Source organism: Aquarana catesbeiana, linkage group LG07 (genome assembly GCF_042186555.1).
Source record: "Aquarana catesbeiana isolate 2022-GZ linkage group LG07, ASM4218655v1, whole genome shotgun sequence".
Lineage (NCBI taxonomy): Eukaryota > Metazoa > Chordata > Amphibia > Anura > Ranidae > Aquarana > Aquarana catesbeiana.
Genome location: NC_133330.1, coordinates 317,888,159 through 317,914,905, shown reverse-complemented (window position 1 = coordinate 317,914,905; position 26,747 = coordinate 317,888,159). Strand labels below are relative to the sequence as shown.

The 26,747-nt window shown below is 43.1% G+C and overlaps 1 long non-coding RNA gene across 1 annotated transcript; it reads left to right on the top strand.

Annotated features, from left to right (window-relative positions):
* The first annotated feature begins 285 nt into the window (after window positions 1-285).
* Window positions 286-26,747, top strand: LOC141102580 (uncharacterized). The gene is made up of 3 exons (XR_012235164.1): window positions 286-406; window positions 1,514-1,653; window positions 23,885-26,747. It is a non-coding gene; the product is annotated as an uncharacterized lncRNA (long non-coding RNA).

Genomic DNA, 26,747 nt, shown 5'->3' with positions numbered 1-26,747 from the left:
GAGCACAATAGACAGATGGGGACATAGCATTGTCACAATATAATAGGAAGTGCCTGAGCAAGGAATTTAATGGCTGGATCGCCAGGTATTATTTTAATGAAAGTAACAGGTTAAAAAATATTGAAAATGACTTTTGCATGTTAAAGGTGAAATTTTAGTGATTCAGTTTTCATCCACGTATTCTTTGCTTGGAAACTTTACAACTTTCGCTGTACGCACGTGGAATCTTCCGCAGCCATCACCAGGAAAGGTTGCCAGCGACTCTCTAGTTAACATATAATTAACCTTTCACCAAACTAAACAGACAGTTGGGAAATCTTCCTGAAGCGGGGACTGGCCGGGAAATAGCGCTGGCAGAATGCCCTGGAGGACGGGGCTATGAAAGATCTATAATCGCTGCACACAGGTATGAAATGGAATAAATTAACACGTAATTGACTATCCCCTGTCAGATATTCTCCAGGGCTTACAATCTAATAGCACGCTTCATTTTATCTTGTTTGCGGCTTGCAGTAGTCACAGATGTAAAGTTTTACATAATATTGTGGGCACTTATTCCGAAAAAGCTCTCTATATATATACTGGCATCGCCAGCTTGTGATTGTAATATTGTATTGTATTTACAGTGATGTGGAATGGAGATGCGGCAGACACATAATAACCCTTTATTTGTGTGCTGTGCACTTTAATTTTTTTATTGTCAATGAATAATGAGATTACTAAAGGGCCATTTTCTAGCACAAGAACAGATCCAGGGTAACTGAAAAGAGCTTCAGTAATCTTGGGGCCATATATGGCCCACTGAACCCTTAGGTCCATGTCACTTGCCATTTTCTCATTGGTAAGCAAAGGTGGCCCATCCATTAAGGGCGCACGGGCGCCGCCCAACCTATCTATGCATCTGGCCCCTTTCAGAAGGCTGGATACATGGATTTCAATGGGGGGGGGGGTGTTTTTTGAAGAACCTGATTAGAGCCAGAGGCTCTACTAGGCTTCAAAATAGGGTGGGCTCGGGGCGCAGAGAATGCAAACCGAGTCCACCCAGGTGTGTTGCAATAGTGAATGAATATTCGCTATTGTTACATTGATCCTCCTCCTGGTCAATCGGGAAGTGGGTCTTGATACCCGTCACCTGATTAGTTGAAAGGAAAGGCGATCCTATTGGACTTAGAAGAAATGGCCACACACCACTGTAGATCAAAATCCTTTTTATTTGGACATCCCAAAAACTACAAGAATCAGAATGCTTGTTAGACGCGTTTCGCACACTTCATGTGCGCTTAGTCATTAGGTAATGACTAAGCGCGCGTGAAGTGTGCGAAACGCGTCTACCCAGCATTCTGATTCCTGTAGTTTTTGGGATGTCCAAATAAAAAGGATTTTGATCTACAGTGGTGTGCGGCCATTTCTTCTAAATTCATTGTGTGCAGAGGAGAGCCGAGGCAAGCACCTACTGGATCATTAGGCTTCCTTGTCTCACTTGGAATGGCGGGTGTGTCTTTTTCCATTGCAGATCCTATTGGACGGCTAGCAGGAGGGGAGGAGAGGCACGGCCTCCGTGATAGAGGAGAGTACACAGGAGCCACTGGTTGATGCCCGATGCCCACTGCTGATGCTGGCTGCCCGATGACCGTCACCTGCTACCTAGATGGGGTAAGTGCTGGACTGACTGGCAGACAGCAAGCGGGCAGGGGGGGGTGTGAGGTGCCACTGGCCACTGGGGGGTGGTTGTTTGCCGCCCCCCCATAAAAAACCCCCAGCCTTCACTGCTGGTAAGTACTTACACAGTGAACACTTACTTGCTTGAATGTGTTGCCCCTTTGCCACCTTTTTCAGCAGCATGGAAGGAACACAGGTGATTGCTTCACTTCCATGGCATGCGCACAAGGTCATCCAGTGCCCAGGGCAAATATGCCAAACTGAGCCCCCCTTACCTTAGGGTTAGGGTCAGGGCACCCCCCCATCCCTGCAATAAACCATTGCGCCCAGGGCAGCCACCCCTCATGCTCACCCCTTGTCCCTGCCCTTCTGGGCACACCCTATTCACCCTGTGTGGTGCTGATTCCCCCTGCTTCCTGGCGCCCCCTGTCTCCCCCTGCAGTGCTGCCAGCTTCCCTCTTCTCCTCTCCTCTCGCGTCCGCTGCTGCAATCACCCACACTGACACATCGGGTCGTCGCTCCCCCGGTCTGGGGATTGGAAGTCCTCTGAGGCTCCATGATGTACGTTTATGAGGCATTCTAACTGGTCAGTGCTGTCACATAGGCGACACCAACCAATCAGAACCCGCGTAGCCCGCCCTGTCACTGCAGGTGAAGAGGAGAGAAAACTGCGGGGATTTCAAATCCCTGAACCGGTAAAGCGGCTAAACGATCTGTCAGAACGGACCAGGTGCGATGGGAAGGGGGTCCAGTGTAAGTTCGCCTTACAGATTTTCTGTAAAGGTGAACTTACACTTTAAGCAAATGTAATGTCACATGGCACATACGTGAGATGAACTGCATGACATCATGGTCTCCATCTTGCGCATGCACAGTACAACCATACTGCGAGATCTTGCAGATTAGGTGCATGGTCTCTCTGAAGGCACTAATGATGTTACCTTCCCAGGAGGTATCAGTGCTTTCAAAAAAAGGTCAAAAACTTAGATGATTAGACATTAAATAGTTTCACATCAACTTGAATTTTAGTAAAAGAGGGGAATGGTCCACTTTAATATTTCAACTTTTTGCATTCATTAGTTTTATTTTATTTTAGTGTCACAATAAAAAAATATATATAAATGGAAAAAAACTTAAAGTGGCTTTAAAGGCAGAAGATTTTTAATCTAAATACATTCTTTGCATTAAGATAAAAAGCCTTCTGTGTGTAGCAGCCTCCCCAGCACCCCCTAATACTTACCTGAGACCCATCTCGATCCAGCAATGTTGTACAAAAGACTCGGCTGTTCAGGATTCTCACTCCTGATTGGCTGGGACAGCAGCGAAGTGCCATTAGCTCCCGCTGCTGTCAATCAAATTTAGTGAGCCAATGAGGAGAGAGAGGGGGCGGGGCCGGGCTGTGGCTCTGTGTCTGAATGGACACAGGAAGCCACGGCTCTGCTCGGGTGCCCCATAGTAAGCTGCTTGCTGTGGGGGCATTCAACAGGAGGGAGGGGAAAGGAGCGCCGAAGAGGGACCCGGGAAGAGGAGGACCTGAGCTGCTCTGTGCAAAACTAACTACACAGAACAGGTAAATATAACATGTTTGGTATTTTTAACAAAAATAAAAAAACAAGACTTTAGTATCACTTCAATTTCATTTGTAAATAACTTTCCATTTCTTTGTACCAAAATCATAATTTTAGTGTATCCTTTTTATCTACAGCAACACTTTTTTTTACAACTAACACTGGTAAAACTAGAAAAAATACATTACTTTTAATTGTGTTACTTCTTTTATCTTTGGATTGCTTACATTTTTTTTTAATTACATTTAAATTTAATTTGTGAATATTTTTTTTATACAGCTAAAAAGTAGAAAGAGCATTTTTTTTAGTTTTGGATCATATGTGAAAAAAATAATATTTGCAAGATAATAGCATAGATGATTACTTGTCCTTTAAATAAAAATATGTATTACTTTGTTAGAAAAAGAGAAAAAGGACGCACAAGAAGTGGAAGGAATGCTGCTCACCCCTGATATTGACAAAGGAAAAAGAGAGAAAAATCCCCCAAGGTGGGGTTTTCTGGCAGCAAAAATGAAAATATAGAGAGGCCTCTCTACTTGGTGGATCAGAAATCTATGCAGCTCCTGCACTACTTGTCGACTCGGTTTGGACACTGATCCACTGAGCCTGACCCAACTTGTGGCCAATCCCGGGCCAGGTCACAAACCAGTCTGTTTATATAGGGCGATTTGGCGCAGCTTCATATCTGTTTCAACACTCATTAAGGTGTGGCTTTTTCCCCTTGACCGATCACTTGGTCCGATGGGGGGCGACCCCTTAGTGTGACTTCTCGTAAGCCACATCGGTGGACTACTGCCCCCTCTTTCTGGTTGTGGTGCCGGTGGAGGTGCCCGGGGATCCTCTGGGGGTGAGAGAGTGAGCAGCTTTTAAAGGGACCTATATGTAGGAAATCTCCTCTTTCCTCACTGGACATACACTGTTGGACTGACCCTCTGAAGAAGACCCCTAGTATATGGGTTGAAACACGTCAGATTTATTTTCTCATATTGCTGACATTTTTGTCTAATGCTATTATGGAAATATGTCTGTATAGTGTATGTCATTTTTAAAGGTTCAAAAACACTTCCTACTGGAGCTCATTTCTTAACTTTCATAATATGTGATTTTTTTGTATAATAAACTTTTTCAATTTTTTACATACTTTGACTCTATATTTTCATTTTTGCTGCCAGAAAACCCCACCTTGGGGGATTTTTCTCTCTTTTTCCTATGTATTACTTTGTTATCATAAGTAACAGCAAATTTATCACCAGATCAATAGGCCCGTAGCAGGAACGAGAGCCAAAGTGGTAAAAAAAAACACCAAAAAAGGCTTTAATTAAACCTTTCCAATTGGTCCCAATGCGTTTTCCTGAAATTGCAAAATTTCACCGAAGTCTCTTGATTTTCACCAAAACTATTTGGAAATGATAACCCTCACTTTCACTCATCTCTAATTATAGTAAACACATGTGCAGTCATTTGAAGGGGCCCTAAAGGCTGTGGACCTCACCAAGTCTGGTATCCTAGCCATGACTCACAGGAAATATCCAAAATTGGACGACAACAGTATAGGGAGGGACTTACCTGGCTTTGCCCTCTTAAGTCAATCCTCTCAAACTTTTTAACACTGGGGAGCCCTTGAAATAACTTTCTGGTCTCAGGGAACCCTAATAATTGCTTTATCTGCAGCTAATAGTACATTCTTGTCAACAGTAAGCTGAGGCATAGAAAATAAATTAAAAAATAGAAGCCTAAGGAGTGTATTGTTCCTTCACATTGGTGGTCACTGAGGTAATGCCCCAATATATTGATAGTTAGCGGAAATTGGTGGTCAGAGAAATGATCCCTTACTACTGCCCCCTTTGAGTGTTGGCCATTTTGAGAAGGGCCCCTTCACTGGTGGGCAGTGGGAGAAGAGCCCCATTACACTGGGGGTCATTGGGAAATATGCCCCTTATATTGGTGGGCAGTGGGAACAAAAACCCCATACATTGGTGATCAGTGGGAAATAAGCTCCTTACATTGGTGGTCAGTGGGAAATAAGCTCCTTACATTGGTGATCAGTTGGTAGAATTCCCTCTTACATTGGTGGTATATGGGCAGAATGCTCCTTACATTGGTGGTCAGTAGAAAGAATACCCTCCTTGTCAATGGATACTCACCTGAGAGTCAGCAATTGATAATTGCTCAAGGAACCTCTAGCGACCTCTGGAGGAACCCTAGTTGAGAAAGACTGTTTTAAGGGATCTGGAGCTCTTTTTTTAAATAATTGAAGAAGCATTCTGCAATCTTTTTTTCCTCCTGCGCCTTGAGTCCTGGCCTATGTGTGTTTTCTCAGCCAGGCCAGACAATGGGCAGATTGTGTCCAGAGCTGACACGTGGCCCATAGCTATTTGTTCCATTCACATTCATGATATGGAAAGTCATTTCAGACATTACAGTGTAAATGAGGTCATTCCTACATGTATTTTTCACATCATACACCCTCCCTTCATCTCTAGAAATTATTTTTTTCATTTCAATCAGCCGTAAGAGAAAAAAAATCATTCATGAAGAACAGATCTCTCTATCTTCTTTTTAATTGTCAGTTTTCATCCTGTTAATGAAAGCGTTTTGTTGAGAAATGAGAACGATTCAAATATTCAGCAAATGCCAAAAGCAAATAAAAGGCTTCTCTCAGCTTCATGTGACAGCAGCATGAGGATTTGACTTCTTTACTTTGCTTCACTATTTAAAGTGCACCTGTCCGAGGTACACAAAGTGAGTGTCGGCCATTTTGTCTGATAAAAAAAAAAAAACACTTGTGGGAAGGCCAACTATGGCTTCATTGAGAGTTAGCAACACTGCAGAGGAAGGTGATGGGAAGATGTCTGTTTTTTTTCTCAATATCTCAGACAGTGCCACCCTTGACATCACAGAAGATTGGAAGTGGCAATGAGGAAAAGCAATATCAATATGCCCATTATCTAGCAGTTCCTGAAGAGCAGTCATTCTTAACCAGGGGTCCATGGAACTCAAGGGTTCCTCCAAAGGCTGCTAGGGGTTCCTTGAGCTGTGACTGATTGACCTCCCATCCAATGGTGACTATATAGTTCTAGGTCAAACCCCACATGGTGGAGACAGCAATCACACAAATGATCTTTTTTATTTCTCTGAAGGGTGGCATTTTGACCACCAATGGACATTTTTCTCACTGACTCACAATGAATTGGTTTTTGCAGGTGTTCCTGGTATTTATTTCAGGGGTTAATCTCAGGTAAAATGATGGAGAAAGGCTGCTGTAGAGAAACCAGTCATGTCACAAAGAAAGGTAACCCACTTCTGGCATAAACCAAATATTTTTGGCTATCAAACCCAACAAATTTTGTAAGAAATTGCACCGTGAATGCTACTGTTAATCTGAATGTCATATTAAAGGATCAGTCCGCCCAACATTTATATTTCAAAGTTACTGTAGGTGTTGGAGAGTTGAACCCCCAACAGTTTCTTCTATCCCTATGGGGACTTTGCTGATGGGATCCAGTGCCGGATTTAGGGATTGGGGATCTTCTTGAGGACAATGCTCTTGACAGCCAGTAGGCACAGAGCACTTAGTCTTTAATGGGTCACCGTGGTTTTCACATAATTCTTTATCAGTGCCAATTTGCTGATCGACCTTTTTCCCAAAACAGAGGCGTAATTAGAACCTTCAGGGCTCCAGCGCAAGAAAGCATAAAGGGACCCTCTGACCCCCAGTCTGGTCCCCCTTAAGGTGGTGAAACGCCAGTGTCTGGTCCCAAGTGCGACCTTTGTGACCCTGGTAGTTCTGCCACTGGTAGGGAAAATTGTGTAAAAAACGCGCTATAGGAACCAAATTATATAAACAAAATTAAGAAAAGTGATACCAGGATGATTGCCACCCAACAAACACGCAGGGAGCAGCAATTAATATGTACACATCAATACACATGCGAATAAGAAAAAGTATAAAAAATCGCTCTATCCTTAAAAAATAAATATATAATGCTGTGAAAATATATATATAAAAACCCACGTGATAGTGATAACATACAAGTGATGAATTAAATTAGGTGAATTGATATATGGCGTGAACCATAAACAATGTCCAGTGATCAAAAAGCATCAGTTTAGCAAACGATCAGTAATCAATGAACATTATAGTGTGGTGAACACCGGTAGATTAACAATTAATAATTAAAATAACATAAATCAATAACAACAATAACAAATGTCCAGTGATCGATACACAGCAACCAATCAGTGATCAATAAACAATATAGTGTGGTGAGCACCAGTGAAAATAAATTAGAGTCCAACTCAATAGCATAAATCTGTGAATCGGTTCCTGTTTCCCAATAATAAGTGAGATCCACCACCACAGGTTAGCGAGAATGCGCCCTTACCGGAATACCGTGATCCCCCATCACAGGGGATCAGGGAAGGCATGTGTTGTACTAGACCCCGGCTCCATGGGGCGGCAAACAGACACCAAATGGCAGGAAGTCACCTAAGGCAGCTTTTTCTGTATTCTGCTTTGCGAGCACGTGTCCTTTCTGTTCGTTCCAATTATCACAAGCATCCAAATGATCCAGTATTTTTTTTTCATTATATTTTATTATTTTTTACCATCTAATTAAATTTTTTTTATTGTCTTTTTAAAACTTTTAGGAGCCTCGTGGTGGTGGTGGTGGGGGCGGGTTTGCTTTGGTGAAATATCAGTGGTCTAGACAGACCTCAATCTCCTTCTCTGCAGCCTCAGCTGCACAGAATGAATATACAGGAATAGCTCTGTGCACAGCTTCCCATACGTTCACAAACTGAAGCATAGTAAACGCAGTTTACATGCCTCGGTTATGATTGAACAGTGATCGGTACAGTTCACTGACTCTATTCACTATGAAAAGGAATGGGTCTGTAAATTACACGTTTACAGGATCCTTCCCTGCTCTCCATCCTGATAGATCCCCTACAGCAAACGGAGCAGCAGGAGCTTGGGGCAGCAGGAGGTGGATAGGAGGGGTAACGGGTGGCGCATGTAGAGGAACCGATCCCCACCATTTTCCTACTGCAGCTGCTGAAATGCTGCTGGAGGAAAATAGAGGGGATTGGTTCCTCTATATCAGGGGTCTCAAACTGGTGGCCCTCCAGCTGTTGCAAAACTACAAGTCCCATGAGGCATTGCAAGGCTGACAGTTACAAGCATGACTCCCACAGGCAGAGGCATGATGGGACTTGTAGATTCGCAACAGCTGGGGGGGCCACCAGTTTGAGACCCCTGCTCTATATAGAGCCCATGGAGCATGGGTCCGGGTTGCAATTGCGACCCTTGCTACCCCTGTATATACGCCCCTGTACCAAACAACTAGTGATCATCATGCTCAAATATATTCTAAGAGCTCATTAACACCTGGAATGGTATCAGCTCCCCTCTGGCAGGGGACAGTTGTCTCTAAACAAGATGGGCCCAAAAAGCAAGAGGGCCTAACAAAATATACTGTACTGTACAACTGATGTAATGCAAAATTTCACCCGACATTTAAGACAGTAAGGCCAGGATCTTGGAGGAAGGTAGGCATCTTTATTCCAAAATCTTGCAGAACTCATTTTGTATTTTTGAGACATTACTATACCAAATATAAGGCAGTGTGTGGGTGGATAAGACGTGTCTACTAAAAGTTACATAATCACCCACCACTGCTATATTTTTTACTTTATATCTCAGTTGCGCTTATCTCAGTGGTGGCCCCTCGCTATGACGAATTTGGAAGATTTAATCACCTTTTGATAAATCTAGCTGTAACATGCAGCGTTCTTCCCGGGCACACCAATTTGACTTCATTTAGGAAAATCTTGCATTAAAAAGTACAAACTGATGCCTCAAAACACAAATACTTTTCTTTTTCTTTCCAAATGAGTTTTGATAGCTCTAAAATCTCCAGAACAGATGCACAAATGATGAGATATATAAAAGCGCAGAGCAGACCCTTAAAGAATTATTACCACTAACAAAAAAATGTAATGAACCCCAAAACCAACTTAACACAAGACAATAAAGTGTGTGGATGTGTATATATCAAATTATATTGATGGCGCTGATGTAAAGAGGAGCCATTAAGTGCGCCAAGATTGCCTGGAAGGGGGAATAACAGTTTTTTTGTTCCTGTTTTATCATTCAAGATGATATCGCTGATGAGAACAGCACGCAAGAGGTTATTTGTTAACTGCAAAGTTTCCTCTGTCATGATAGAAACTTTTTTGGGAAAGAGTCATGAAGCGTATCATTAACCCCTTCTCGCTGCCTCCCAACAGGGCGCTTTAAGTGAGTTTCAGGCTCAGTTCACACCTAAACCGGCCGCGGATCGCACAGGAATGCTGTGCGTCCCCATTCTCCGTTTCAGGGGCGATTCAGGGCCTAATCTGTGCCTGAAACGGAGCTAAAGACGCACAGCGTTTCTGTGCAGTGCGATCCGCAGCCGCCCTGGAGATTTGTGAACCGGCTCCATAGAGAGTCGGTCACATTCTCCTGTTATGCGAATTTGATGAGGGAAACCTGTATCCAATTTGCATAGGCGTGAACCCAGCCTCCATGTTGGGAGGTGGGATGGACTTCTCAATCACTGTGATTGGCTCCGATCATAAATAGAGACCAGGTGATGCGTGTTACAGCTCGGTCACTGTGCTGGGAGTATGCCTTGAGCATACGCTCAGCACAGAATCCTTGGTCTCTATTGACACATATACTCACCGGCCACTTTATTAGATACACCTGTTCAATATATTTATTTATTTCAGGTATTTATATAGTACATGTGAAATATGGAAAAATACGGCGCTACCAAAAAAATTGACAAGCTGCCAACACAAAAATTAGACAAATTGTGCAAAGTAAATAAGAAATAAAGTGCGGCGCTAGATATGTATGCAATTGCGTACACAAATAAAGTGACAGTGCTAAAAATATAATACGGCCAATGACTGGCACATGTGACATACAGTATATAGATAATACAAAATGTACATTGATACAACCAGAAAAGTGACGGTGCTGTGAGTGTATTCAAGCCAATAACTGGCACCTAATATATAGTGACATATAAACAATATAAATCACAATATTGATCCAAAAAAAATTCATCTAAAAAATTCAAATAACATATACGAGTCCAAAAAAAGGAAGAATGGCTTCAAGCTAGAAAGAGTTCATAAGCGGTGAAGAACGGATGTTCTGCCTTTAGGAAGGTAAGCCACTATGGAAAAGATTTGCAGTGCCCCTTGGGAAGGACAACCAACAGGGAAAGGATTCACCCACCAGTGTGTAGCCACCACCAAATGGAATAGTTGGGTACTCTTGCAGGATATTGTGGGCCCTCTGTCAGCAGCAAAGTGCCAAACATGCAAAAGCACTGAAGAAACGTGAATGACCTAGGAACCAGCATACAGGAGTGTACGGCAGCACAAATCCAACATCCAAGGTGGTTAGGCTCCTTTGGTTCCTTCAAGAATTATATTTTTGGCATTATCACTTTATTTGTGTACACATTTCATGCATATTTAGTGCCACACTTTATTTCCTTATATAATACAGTTTATTTACATATACATTCACATTAGTCCCTGCCCTCAAGGAGCTTACAATCTAAGGCCCCTAACTTACATTCATACATACTAGGGACAATTTGGACAGGATCCAATTAACCTACCAGCATGTCTTTGGAGTTTGGGAGTAAACAAGAGTACCCAGAAGAAACCCACGCAGGAACAGGGAGAACATGTAAACTCCAAGCAGGTAGTGTCAGGATTTGAACCAGCAACCCTTTTGCAGGTAGGAGAAAGTGCTAACCACTATACCACTGTGTCATTCAATTGCTGGGCAACACAAATTGCTAATCAGCCAATCACATGGCAGCAACTCAATGCGTTGAATGTGGTGAAGACGACTTGCTGCAGTTCAAACCAAGCATCATAATGGGGAATAAAAGGGATTTATATGACTTTGAATGTGGCATGATTGTTAGTGCCATACAGGCTGGTCTGAGTATTTCAAAAACTGCTGATCTACTGGGATTTTCACACACAACCATCTCTCTGGTTTACAGAGAATGGTCAGAAAAAGAGAAAATATCCAGTGAGCGGCGGTTCTGTGGAGGAAAATGCCTTGTTGATGCCTTGTTGATGTCAGAGGTCAGAGGAGAATGGGCAGACTGGTTTGAGATGATAGAGAGGCAACAGTAACTCAAATAACCACTCGTTACAACCAAGGTATGCAGAATACCATCTCTGAATGCACAACATATCAAACCTTGAAGCAGATGGGCTACAGCAGCAGAAGTCCACACCGGGTGCCACTTCTGTTAGCTAAGAACAGGAAACTAAGGCTACAATTCACACAGGATCACCAAAATTGGACAATAGAAGATTGGAGAAACGTTGCCTGGTCTGATGAGTCTCAATTTCAGCTGCGACATTCAGATGGTCGGGTCAGAATTTGGTGTAAACAACATGAAAGTATGGATCCTTTCTGTCTTGTATCAACAGTTCAAGCTGGTGGTGGTGTAATGATGTGGGGGGGATATTTTCTTGGCACACTTTGGGCCCCTTAGTACCAATTGAGCATCGTTTAAACACCACGGCCTACCTGAGTATTGTTGCTGACCATGTCCATCCCTTTATGACTACAGTGTACCCATCTTCTGATGGCTCCTTCCAGCAGGATAATGCACCATGTCACAAAGCTCCAATCATCTCACCACTGGACAATGAGGTCACTGTACTCCAATGGCCTCCACAGGCACCAGATCTCAATCCAATAGAGCACCTTTGGGATGTGATGGAACGGGAGATTTGCATCATGGATGTGCAGCCGACAAATCATGTTACTATGGATCAAAATCTCTGAGGAATGTTTCCAACACCTTGTTGGATCTGTGCCATGAAGAATAAAGTCAGTTCTGAAGGCAAAAGGGGGTCCAACCCGGTACTAGCAAGGTGTACCTGATAAAGTGTCCGGTGAGTGTGTATGCAGCATGTGGACATATTTTAACCCCTTCCCAGCACCTCCCAGCAGGCCCTTTAAGTGGGTCTCAATGTCACACTGGTACTGCCAGCTCCCGATCATTACTAGAGGCTGGGAGCTGTCCTTGACAGCTTGGTCACTGTGTTGGGAGTATGCATTGAACACACTCTAATCACAGAAACCTTTATCCCCATGGACACATTTATGCAGCCTGTGGACATTAAGGTCCACCCACCCTGCTGCCACATGTAGGCAGTTGCCTGCAAGAGGGATTCCACGTCTTCCTGTGTGAGTTTTTGTTTTTCCTGTCTGTGCCCATGCCCTCCTGTTATTGAGCCAGTCAGGTGCAAAATGTTGACCTGGGAGCTAGAGATAACCAAGCTGTAAGAGTTACTGGTTTCCCACCAGTTTCAGCAAGGTTACCAACCCATACAGGTCAAACCAGATAAAATGGATTGAAGGCCTAAGGCCGAAACGTGTCAGATTTTTGGATGATGTTATTGTTGCAATTCTTAAATAAATATTTCCTAAGCTGTCGAGTTACCGGCCTTTACTTTCTATGGCTCTTTTGCAAGCTTAATTAGCTAGAGCACCAACAGGGCCGGACTGGCCTACCAGGATACCAGGACATTTCCCGGTAGGCTGCCTGCCCTGGGGCCGCTTTGGGCTAAGCTGTGGCTGCCTGCAACGCTCCCCTCCCTCCTCCTCCTCCCCCCTCATCCCCCTCCACCCCCTCCTCCTCCACTACATGTCACACACAGCAGTCGTCGGAGCTGAGTGTGAAAACTTTGGCCGCGCTGTGATAAAAGTCCTGCCCTCCTCCTAGACCAGCTCGTGTGATAGACAGAACACTGCGTCTATCACACGAGCTGGTCTAGGAGGAGGGCGGGACTTTAATCACAGCGCGGCCAAAGTTTTCACACTGAATTCCGAGACACAGCGGGGGATGCCTGCTGTGTGTAATCCAGGCACTGACCGTAGTGAGGCTGCAATTATGGGCATGGTGAGCCTGCGATTGCTGTGATTATGGGCACTGTAAGGCTGCGATTATGGGCACTGTAAGGCTGCGATTATGGGCATGGTGATCCTGTGATTATGGGCATGGTGAAACTGCGATTATGGGCACTGTAAGGCTGAAATTTTGGGCATGGTAAGGCTGCAATTATGGGCACGGTAAGACTGCGATTATGGGCACTGTAAGGCTGCAATTATGGGCACGGTGAGGCTGCGATTATGGACACGGTAAGGCTGCAATTATGGGCACAGTGAGGCTGCAATTATGGGCATGGTAAGGCTGCAATTATGGGCACTGTAAGGCTGAAATTATTGGCATGGTGAGGCTGCAATTATGTGCACGGTGAGGCTGAAATTATGGGCATGGTAAGGCTGCGATTGTGGGCATGGTGAGGCTGTAATTATGGGCACAGTGAGGCTGTGACTATGGGCATGGTGAGGCTGTGATTATGGGCACTGTAAGGCTGCGATTATGGGCACTGTAAGGCTGCGATTAGGGGCACAGTAAGGCTGCAATTATGGGCATGGTAATGCTGCAGTTATTGGCACAGTGAGACTGCAATTTTGGGCACGGCAAGGCTGCAATTTTTTAGGTATGGTGAGGCTGCAATTATGGGCACTGTGAGGCTGTGATTATGGGCATGGTAAGGCTGCAATTATGGGCATGGTAAGGCTGCAATTATGGGCACGGTAAGGCTGCGATTATGGGCACGGTAAGGCTGCAATTATGGGCACAGTAAGGCTGCGATTATGGGCACAGTGAGGCTATGATTATGGGCACTGTAAGGCTGCGATTATGGGCACTGTAAGGCTGCAATTATGGGCACTGTAAGGCTGCGTTTATGGGCACGGTAAGGCTGCAATTATAGGCACAGTAATACTGCAATTATTGGCACAGTGAGGCTGCAATTTTGGGCATGGTGAGGCTGCAATTATGGGCACCGTAAGGCTGCGATTATGGGCACGGGGAGGCTGGGATTATGGGCACGGTAAGGCTGCAATTATGGGCACGGTAAGGCTGCAATTATGGGAACGCTGAGGCTGCAATGATGGGCACAGTAAGGCTGCAGTGATGGGCACGGTGAGGCTGAAATGATGGGCACGGTAAGGCTGCAATGATGGGCATGGTAAGGCTGCAATGATGGGTACAGTGAAGCTACAATGGTGGGAATAGTGAGTCTCCAATGGTGTGCACAGTGAGGCTGCATTGATGGGCACAGTGAGGCTGCAATGATGGGCACAGTGAGGCTGCATTGATGGGCAGTGAGGCTGCATTGTTGGGTACAGTGAGGCTGCAATGATGGGTACAGTGAGGCTGCATTGATGGGTAGTGAGGCTGCCGCAATGGGCACCGTGAGGCTGCAATGGTGGGTACAGTGAGGCTGCATTGATGGGGAGTGAGGCTGCATGGACAAGCACAGTGAGGCTGCATGGACGGGCACAGTGAGGCTGCATGGACGGGCACAGAGGCTGCATTGGCGGGCACAGTGAGGCTACATTGATGGGCACAGTGAGGCTGCATTGATAGGCACAGTGAGGCTGCATTTGATGGGCACTGGTGAGGCTGCATTGATCTGCAGCCTCACCAGTGCCCTACCACGTCTGCAGTCTCTGACCATCTCCTGTATCATGTCTACATATCTTACCATCTTTAGTATCATGTCCTCAGTCTCTAATCATCTCCTGTACCATGCCAGCAGCCTCTGACATCTCCTGTACTATGCCCATAGCCTCTGACATCTCGTGTACCATACCCGCAGCCTCTGATATCTTGACATTGTCTGTACCATGCCCACAGCCTCTGCCATCTTGACATCTCCTGGACCATGCCCATAGCCTCTGACATCTCCTGTACCATGCCTGCAGCTTCTGACATCTTGACATCTTCTGTACCATGCCCATAGCCTCTGACATCTCCTGTGCCATACCCGCAGCCTCTGACATCTTGACATCTCTGGTACCATGCCCACAGCCTCAGACATCTCCTGTACCATGCCTGCAGCCTCTGACATCTTGACATCTCCTGTACCATGCTCACAGCCTCAGACATCTACTGTATCATGTCTGCAACCTCTGACCATCTCTTGTCCTTATATCATGTCTGCAGTCTCTGAGGGAGTCTGGATAGAAGTAAAGAATGGGAGCCCCGCCGGGATGGGGGTCATGGGAGAAGTCAGACTTGTGAGGACTGTGGAGAGGAGACTATAGGAAAACCAGAGCCACCAAGCTGGTGCCGACTGACTGAGCCCTGCAAGGTGCACCTGAGAGGAAGTCAGTGATAGCACCGCCAGGCCAATCTGAGGGGGGGGTCATTGATGTAAGGGGGAGTGAATACAATAATGTAAGAGGGCACTGATATAAAGGTTTCCCCCTTATATCAGTACCCCACCCCCCCTTACCTTAGTGTATTCGTTCTGCGGAAGGTCGTCTCTGGTCATCACAGTCCCCCCCCACGTTCCCAGAGTTCCAGGTGTCCCCCTTGATGATTGCTTCACTTTTACCACTTTTAACTGGAATTTGCTGTTATATATATATCCCTAGCCCTATGTGCTTTCATATCCGTCTATCTATATATAATACGCTTTTCAAATGTGCTTTAAAATGCATAGTTTTCCCTTTCATGAACAAGAAAATAATGACATTGTGCTGTTGGGCTGGTATAATAATGCTATGGGGCTGGTATGACATTTTTTCCAGGGCTGGTTTTTTTTCCCAGTCCGGCCCTGAGCACCGACTACTCTACACACCAACTATACTATATAGCGGTTGAGCTTGGGTGAGTTTTTCTCTTGCTAAAATGGATTGGCTCCAGGCAACTGGGCCGAGCCCTCTGGGAATACTGCCAAAATGGTTACTCTGCTGCAGGGGCATATTTACCGTGAGGCAAACAAGGCGTTTGCCTGGGTTGGCATTTTTTAGGGAGGCGGTGTCTGGACTGGGATGTTGCCTGCAGCTGCAGGCATCACCCTGGTGTTGTTTTCGGCAGTCCGCTCTCTTGTAATAACAATCGCAGTGGCTTATTGCTGTTACAAGCACCGAGAGGGGACATCCCCCCCTCCCACCGCCCTTTCGTGGCTCTCCCATCCCACCGGGAGACCCGAGCGACCTGCCAGTGCGTCCGCCGGCTGGCCGGGACAGCCAAGCAAACCCGGGATTGGTTCTGCTCTGCTGTTCGTAGAAATTAACCTGGAAGCGATAACATGACATTGTATAAAATTAGTATACCCTGCGCCTAAAATATGTGAAAAAAACAAACTAAATAGTAATAATATAATAACTAATATACCCAAACTGAGCGATAAATCACTAGTGCACATGTGAAAAAGAAAATTGGTGGGGAGCGCTAGAGTAACGTGGTATTCCTAAAAAATTGAAATACAAGGGATTTAGAATAATTGGATAAAGTGAAAACCGCTGCACACCAGACTACCTAAATATACCCAAAACATCAATACTATGTGGTAAATATTATTATTATTATTATTATTATTATTATTATTCACGATTTATATAGCGCCAACAGTTTACACAGCGCTTTACAATGTAGAGGGGGGACAACACAATTACAGTACAGTTCAATACAAAAGGTACAGGAGGGTCCTGCTCGTAGAGCTTACATTCTAAGGGAGGGAGTAATAGTACAAAAGATAATAGCTGCAGAGAATGATTTGATGGGGGGTGGCTCGGGGACAGTTGTTAGGTGGGTGTTGGATAGGCTTCCCTGAATAAATGAGTTTTCAGGGATCTCCTAAAGGTATACAGGGTAGGGGCTGATCGGACATACTGGGGCAGGGAGTTCCAGAGGATGGGAGAGGCTCTGGAGAAGTCCTGAAGGTGAGCATGGGAGGAGGTAACAAGGGAGCTAGAGAGCAGGAGGTCCTGGGAGGAGCGGAGGGGACGATTTGGGCGATATATGCAGATAAGGTTGGTGATGTAGATGGGGGCGATGTTGTGAATGGCCTTGTAGGTTATGGTTAGCATTTTGAATTTTACGCGGTGGGGTAGGGGAAGCCAGTGAAGGGATTGGCAGAGAGGAGCAGCAGTCATGGATTGGTTAGTGAGTTGTATTAGTCTAGCAGCAGAATTCATAATAGACTGAAGGGGGGATAGCCCGCTTAAGGGTAGGCCATTAAGGAGAGAGTTGCAGTAGTCGAGGCGGGAAATAATCAAGGAGTGAATACGTTTCTTTGTGGTGTCATTAGTCAGGAAGGGTCAAATTCTGGAGATGTTGCGGAGGTTAAGGCGGCAGGATTTAGCCAGTGATTGGATATGGGGGCTGAAGGAGAGGTCAGAGTCTAGGATTACACCCAGCACCCTGGCATGTGTAGAGGGACCAATGGTTGTGTTGTTGATATTAATCGTGAAGTCACAGGGGGGGGGGGGACCTATTGTGCCTAGAATGATAACCAGTGTTAACATAAAGTGCTTCAATTCCCAAACAGCAATATGATCATATGTATCTCAAAATAAATCGTATAGCATAAAATGTGAATCACACATAAAACATATATCCTTAAAAGTCCATATGTGAAATTGATCTTGTGTCTGGGTCTTGTAATCAAACGGACAGTGGAACCCCTTCATCGCCTAGGGATATCACCCAAAAGTGCTCATGAAATGGGTGTCAGCTTACCAGATGTAGTTGACCTGATTAATGAAAAAAGGTCAAATAGGCTTTAGCAAGATTATGCTTGCTGCAGTGGAGAAATTTGTAGACCGGACTCCTGCCCTCACACCAAAGGATCTCACGAATGGGATATGAAACAAATGTAGAAGGAACCAAAATAGCGTAATCCCGTTTATTTTAAAAAAGGTTAAAAAGAAACATAGCCAAATGGCTGCTTACATGGATGGTGCCATCGCCCGGCACTGAGGCTGGAAAGCGTAGCGTGTCAATGGATGTCCCGCGTTGGATACTGGCGACAGCAGCGTGTGTTCTACCTACAACAGATGAACAGCCACGGGGACTGGATTTGATGTAATCGCATGACCAAGTATCGCCTCGACATACGTTTAGTTAAACACGTCTTCAGGAAGCGTACTTGGTCACTATGGAGATGGTTTTTAAATACAAATGGTCAGTTAGCATACGGGGAGGAGTTTTGATGCTTAACAGCCTCAGCGCCATTCACAGGCACATTTACAACTGTCCCGTAAACAAATACAAATATTAAAAATAAGGTCACAACTACAATGAAGCATTGGTAACCTAATTAGGTGGTAAATCCTATAATATTAAGAGGCATCTTCCCATGCATAACAGTGCTAGAGGTAAGCATGATATAAAAATAAAAATAAAATAAAAGATATAAGCCCATACCTTTCATGGTAGCTTAAAAGAGCAGTATCAAAACCAAAATTCATTTTATATACAAAAATAATATGTAAAAATTAAAACGAAATGAAAAAATAAATGGAAAAATTATAAAAATAAATAAAGAAATATGATAGTAAAAATCAAAATAATTAGAAAAAAATACAGATGGATAAGTATAATCAAAAAAGGAATCAAAAAGAATAAGAATGGATGATGTTGGATAAGAAATTGATTATATTAAATTCTGTAAACCAATTACTAGAATTTGTGCAGAATGAAAACCTCAAAAAAGGTCTACCAAAAAAAATTTATTTCCGCGTGGTACGTCCAACGTATTGGAGGGAGCATGGACACTTTAATATATACGTGACATGACTGGAGTTGCATGTTATTATAGGTTTGATGGAGAATTCCTGTTGTGTGACTTTGCATTGGAATTTGGAAATCTTCTTCCCTACTCGTTTAGTGGTACGACAAGCTTTATACCTAGTACAATGGTGAAACCCTGAACCGTCAAGAAAGGTGGACAGTTTTTTGAGGGGGGTCTGGAACATTAGGACCTATCATGTTCCTTAATCCTGGTGCTATTCTGTAAATAAATTTAGGTCTCGAAGGGAGGGTAGTCTGTAAATCTTTGTCCTTTAGGAGTATAGGCCAATATTTTCTGAATACCTATCTACACTCCTATATAGAGGGGTGGTGGTTCTTAGCAAAGAGAGCTACAATACTGAGATCCAATCTTATTCCTAGGGCCCCACGGACCCCATTTTTTTACATAGTGCCCAAAATTCATAAATGTAGGGACCAACCCCCAGGTCGACCCATAGTAAGTGGGATTGGGTCCCTTTACTCCCGGGTGGGGGATTATCTTGATATCTACCTACAGCCATTGGTTGCCCAGGGTGGATCATATTTGAAAGATAGTCGGGCCCTAATTCAATCACTGCAAACCATTGTAGTATCACCAAATACTCTTCTGGTGACGATTGACATAGAGTCACTTTATACTAATATCAAGCAACATGACGCTATTATGGCAGTTAGATTGGCCCTTATAAAAGAATCTAAGCTAAAACAACCCCAAATTAATTTTTTGGTCGAAGGACTACAATTAGCCATGGGGAATAATTATTTTTGGGCACAAAATCAATTTTACAATCAAATTAAAGGAGTTGCGAAGGGAGAACGATATGCCCCCAGCATAGCTAATATAGTGCTTAATAAATGGGAGCGGGAAACCATTTCCCATCAACCTATTAAGGCACTTAAATATTATAAAAGGTACATTGATGATGTCATCCTTCTGTGGGAGGGCTCTCTGAATTCCAAACTTTTCTCTCAGGCTTGAATAACAATCAATATGGGTTTAAATTAACTGGTGAATGGAGCTGGGAGACAATCAATTATTTGGATTTCACTTTGGCTAAAAATGGAAAAAAGACACACAAAGACATTTTTCAAGGCGACCGACAGAAATGAGCTAGGAGCAGTTCCTAAAGGTCAGAAATTGTGACAATTTAACCAATTTCCATATACAATCTGATGTACTCACCCAGAGGTTTTGTGAGAAGGGCTATTCCCTTAAAGACCTTATTAAAATCAAAAATCAAGTTTCAGCTATGGATAGGGAATCACTTCTTATCCCTAAGGAAAAAACTTCATCTCCAGGGGATCTTGCCTTTGTATCAGGGTTCCACCGACAATATAGGAGTGTAGAAAAGGTATTCAGAAAATATTGGCCTATACTCCTAAACGACAAAGATTTACAGACTACCCTCCCTTCGAGACCTAAATTTATTTACAGAAAAGTGCCAGGATTAAGGAACATGATAGCTCCTAATGTTCCAGACCCCCCAAAAAAACACTCCACCTTTCTTGGTAGTTCAGGGTTTCACTATTGTACTAGGTGTAAAGCTTGTCGTACCACTAAACGAGTAGGGAAGAAGATTTCCAAATTCCAATCCAAAGTCACACAACAGGAATTCTCCATCAAACCTTTAATAACACTCAACTCCAGTCATGTCACGTATGTATTGGAGTGTCCATGCTCCCTCCAATACGTTAGATGTACCACACGGAAATTAAGGGTCCGTATCAATGAGCATGTGGCTAACATCTCTAAAGGTTTTTTGAACCATAGCATATCACGTCATTTTCGCATGGTTCATGATAGGAACCCTCATCTTTTAACCTTTTATGGGATAGATAGAATCACTCAGCACTGGAGGGGTACTGACCTTAAGAAGGCGATTTCTCAAAACAAAACGCAGTGGTTGTACCATCTACATACGATGCAACCACAGGGTTTAAATATTGAGTTGGATCTCAATTGTTTTTTAACCAAGGATTAGTCTATTTCCATTTTTTTTGGTAGACCTTTTTTGGGGTTTTCACTCTTCACAAATTCTAGTAATTGGTTTACAGAAAATAATAATTTCAATTTTCTTATCCAACATCATTCATTCTTATTCTTTTTGATTCCTTTTTGATTTTACTTATCCTACAATATAAAAAGTGCAGCGCTAAAAATATGAGAATCTCAGATATCCACTGAGAATAATGAATTTAGTTAGCCAGTGACCTTCCACTTATACCAATAATGTGTACACACCACGTTTTTGGATTTATATATTATTTATGTTTTCTTTTTATGTTTTTTGCATAAAGTTTGTACAGTCACTGGCTAACTAAATTCATTATTCTCAGTGTATATCTAAGATTCTCATATTTTTAGCGCTGCACTTTTTATACTGTATGTTACTTTTTGCATGAGTTGATCTTCTGCTGTGCTGGCTGCTTTTATTGTCTTAAGGGGACAGCGCTGTATATATATACCCTTTTTTTCGATTTTACTTATCCATCTGTAATTTTTTTAATTTTTTTTTTATTTTTACTATCATATTTCTTTATTTATTTTTATAATTTTTCCATTTATTTCTTCTTTTCGTTTTTATTTTTACATATTTATTTTTGTATATAAAATTAATTTTGGTTTTGATACTGCTCTTTTAAGCTACAATGAAAGGTATGGGATTATATCTTTTATTTTATTTTTATTTTTATACCATGCTTACCTCTAGCACTGTTATGCATGGGAAGATGCCTCTTAATATTATAGGATTTACCACCTAATTAGTTTACCAATGCTTCATTGTAGTTGTGACCTTATTTTTAATAATTGTATTTGTTTACGGGACAGTTGTAAATGTGCCTGTGAACGGCGCTGAGGCTGTTAAGCATCAAAACACCTCCCCGTATGCTAACTGACCAGCAGTATTTAAAAACCATCTCCATAGTGACCAAGTACGCTTCCTGAAGACGTGTTTAACGAAACGTATGTTGAGGCGATATTTGGTCACGCGATTACATCACATCCAGTCCCCGTGGCTGTTCATCTGTTGTAGGTGGAACGCACGCTGCTGTCGCCAGTATCCAACGCGGGACATCCATTGACACGCTACGCTTTCCAGCCTCAGTGTCGGGCGATGGCACCATCCATGTAAGCAGCCATTTGGCTATGTTTCTTTTTAACATTTTTTAAAATAAACGGGATTACACTATTTTGTTTCCCTCTACATTTGTTTCATATCCCATTCGTGGGATCCTTTGGTGTGAGGGCAGGTGTCCAGTCTGCAAATTTCTCCATTGCAGCAAGCATAATCTTGCTAAAGCCTATTTGACCTTTTTTTTCATTAATCAGGACAACTACATCTGGTAAGCTGACACTCATTTCATGAGCACTTTTGGGTGATATCCCTAGGCGGTGAAGGGGTTTCACTGTCCGTTTGATAACATGACATCACTTCCGGTTTACTCTGGAACCATCGGCGCCAGCTTTGAAAACTCAAAAGCATTTAAAAACACTGATCTTGATGTTTTGAATGCTTTTAAGTGCAGAGGAGGGATTTGGTGTCTTATAGACCTCCATAAAGAGTACCTGTCACTGCCTATTGCTGTCACAAGGATGTTTTAGATTGGGGGGGGCACCTATTTTTAGTCTTACCTAGGGCAGCACAAAAGCAAAATACACCACTGCTTTGCCGGAGTGATCACTCCCTTTTGGGGAATGTTAGGAACCCAATCGGGGGTTCCTGGGGGTTCTTGAGCCTGGAGACCCAAATGCTGCCTATATGTGTTTATAGTGCACTCACTGCACACTCCCAGCACAGTGACCAAACTGTCAGCGGACAGATTGATTGGGATTCAGCAGGATGGGCTCCTGTGGTCACATGATCAGGAAGTCCATACTAGTCCCCCACCTTTAGACCAAGTGAAAAAGCCTCAGTAGGAGGGGTTGGAATGGGCTAAAAATACAATTTTAAATTATATTTTGCATCTCAATGCTGCTGATCTTCCCAATCCTCTTTTCAGCCAATGTATGTTTAAACTCCTTCAGCAATAGCTGCATATTACTACTCTGGACCCGGCTTCCTGATAGTGACAATGGTGGACCATGCTGGCACAATATGTTGGCACAGCTGCTTGTAGACTTCATCAGGGGGAGAGTGGCAGATTGACAACATCGGAATCCAATTGGAAGACAGTTGTCACCCCATAACAAGAAATGCCTGAACAAGGGGCCTTATGGCAGGATTCTTTTAATGATAGCTTCAGATTTTAAAATATTTAAAACTGCTTTTGAATTCACATAAACATGTTTAAGTTTACAGTATGTTGGATTTTATTGATTGGGCTTAGATCTACCTTATATATGTTTGATAAAATAGTTATTACATTAGATACCTATGTAATGTATAGAATATAAGGGAATAATAGGTCCCCTAATAGTAGATGAGCTATCTTGGGGTTCTGGAAAGTAACTAGTAAGTAAGTAACTTACCTTCAAAAATGGTCCTAAAAATGTTCAATCAGACAGAGAAAGTCTGAAGCAAAGTGCATAAGCAAACAAAAATGTTATATGAGTTTTGCCAAGGCATGTGTGCCCATTCAATCCTAAGATTTGCACAGCTCTGTCACACAGTACAGCACTGTCTGGTAAGGCAGGAGACCTCTATTGAAGTTCAATAAAACATACAGGTCTCCTTCCCAGTTTCCCCCTGTGACTGGACAGTGAAGGAAGAAGCAGCAGATTTCTGTGCTCATCTCTCTGCTGTTTCGCTCTCTATGCCTATCAGCATGCTCCTTTTACTGCAACACAACTGACAGGGTCTTTGTGCTGCTCCCCCCTCCCTCAGTCTGAGCTTTGCTGTACTGGGACTGATACCAGGTCAAATTCATCTACTTTTACTGTTTGCATTAAAAAATTAAATGTATTGATTTATTATTGAATACAGAACTTGAATAATTTGTATCTTTTATATCTCCCATAAGTTCATTTTTAGACCTGCACATGAAAAATGGAAAGCGCCTTTAAGAAAAATAATGAGACACAGAAAGAGAAGTCGATAACGAGAGAGATAGCGTCGTTCAGTAAGATTACAAACAGGATGGAAATCACCCGTTTTTCAAAAAAGAAACACTTATCAACCGGCTTAATACAGGGACCTCATCAGCATTCTGAACACAAGTCATGCTGAGGATCCCAAAGAAACATCTGCTGAACATAGGCAGAAATAATGGCGAGCAAAATCAAGGCCATCACCCTCTATTTTTCATCCAGCTGAACGTACTGTAAGAGAAGCGCCATTAAAGATGGCAGTTCTAAACCGTCTAATCTGCCCGCTCTGTCATTAACACAAGTGTGCCTCTATTGATGAATTTCAATTAATATGCAGAAAAAAAAAAAGGAGGCGAAGCGTTGGCATTTTTTCTCTCCTCTCCAGGAGAACCCTTCCAATTTTCCATCATGATTTTGCTGCGGAAGTCAAAGTTATATATATATCACGCCCTTCACATAGTTTACACTCTGTAAGCAATTTTGTTTTTTTTACCAAGTATCAATTTTAATGAGGTCTAAATTCTGAGTTTTTTCATCTCGCAACACAAAATGGAGGCAGCATTGCCATCACCTTTAAAGCTGTTTATGATTTTTGACAGCAGGGAGTCATTTGTTGGAGGCTCAGTGATACTTGTGTTATATTAGAGACATGAAGTAGACTTCTACAACTTCAACGATAGGCTGGAGCTGTCACACAACAAGAGAGACGCTCATCAAAATGATTTATCTTGGCTTTGTCTTCTTAAGAATTTTTTATGCTACAGTGTAAATTAGGAGGTCTATGGGGCTCTTATTGATACACTTCAGTCACCAAAGAAAATTAAAGTTGGACTATGGGAAAAATTGACATGTAAAGTTACATATATAATGCAGTCTGTCAATATCATTAAGGGCTCATTCACTCTAGTGTTGCTCAACCATCCGCATTTGACTCACTCTTCAGAGAGAGAATTTGATAGGTGGTAAGGAGACGTTGCATTGCCTGCTTTAACCCCTTCAACCCCGCACTAGTACGCTGCAACCACATGCATTGAACGAATTTTGCAGGGCGGATGCAGACCGGCCCCATTCACTTAAATAGGTTGTGTTCAGCAGGTGGTAGCACCCACTGAAAGTGACAGGGAATATATCTCCTGCTGCGAAGCAAAGCATTGTGGTCGTGACATTTGTACACCCCCAGGTAAAGGGGAAGCGGCTGGGGGGGGCTGTAAATGCATGGCTCCATCGCAGGGTTTTAGCGCACCTAACTGCTACTGTAAATGAGAATTTGGGTGTTGGGGGGTTGGAATCTCCCCTTTAAGAGCTCTTTCAAATATAACTCGGGCCACAGAGTTTGACAGGTGGCACTGCCTGTCAAACTCGCACATTGAGGTCAATGGAAGTGTAAATCTAACTGATAACACAAGAAGGAGAGAGAGAGGAAGACTCATGCCCTGTACACACGTTTTTTCCGACGGAATTCCGCTCAAGCTGTCTTGCATACACATGGTTACACCAAATTCCGACCGTCCAGAACGCGGTGACGTACAGCACGTACGACGGGATTAGAAAACGGAAGTTCAATAGCCAGTAGCCAATAGCTTCCGTCTCGTACTTGCTTCAGAGCATGTGTCGTTTTTGTTACGTTGGAACAGCATACAGACGAGCGGTTTTCCCAAAGGGAATTGGTTCCGTCGGAAAAATTTAGAACATGTTCTCTTTTTAAGTCCGTCAGAATTTTCTACGTAAAAAGTCCGATGAGGCACACACATGATCGGAATATACGATGAAAAACTCCCGTCTGACTTTTCCTGTTGGACATTCCGCTCGTGTGTACGCGGCATCAGGCTTTAGAGAGTTACAGTCTAAGTGGCCCTGTGAGGTTCTCTATGGATTCTGATTGCAATGGATTATAGAAAACTCAGATTAAGGTAAATTGAAGGAATTTTATGATTTTAGCACACCTATACTGATAGAATTAGTAAATTGGTGATCACTTCCAGAAGATGCTTTTTTAACAATAAAAGCTGACCTAGCCAGTGAAAAACACATTCCTTTTTTTATGCTCAAGCTGGAATCCCCAGAACTCACTCTAATCAATTTAAAATCAGCCTTTTCTTTTATTACTTATGTTATTGTGATGTGTGGTCGATGTGAAGCAACTTTTACAAAGGGGAAACGTTGCTTATTTAAAGCCCTGTTGCTTGGATGCTCACAGACTCTAGAGCAGTGGTCCTCAACTCTTTTGAGACCAGAGCTCAATATATTCTTCCAAAACCTTCCATGCCCCAACATTCAAAAATAGAGTTTACATACCTCCCAACATTTTGAGATGGGAATAAGGGACACCTACTAGCAAATGTATGTGGGCATAGGACACACCCCTTGCCACACAACCTTAAAGGAGAATTAACCCCCCAAAAAAAGGTTAATTAAATCCACAAGGGCTTTTTTTTACCACTACTATTCCTTTATATTGGCTTTTAAAGTTTACAAATGCAGCCATTTAGAAATTGGATGGAAGGTTTAGCACTGGGAAACACTTCTTGAAAGACAAAAAGTGCATTTTATATACAACTATATAGATCAGACCAAAATGAGGGACAAGTGAGGAGGAATAAGGGACAGAGGGACATTGCTCCAAATCAGGGACAGTCCCTCGAAATCAGGGACAGTTGGGAGCTATGAGTTTATATTCACAGAATAAAAGTACAGGAATGCAAAACATGTATTAAATAACTTCAATGCTCTTGATGTGGCTGGTGTCACAGTGGGGGTAAGGAGGTTGGTGGTATTGATTACGGGACTCTCTAGATG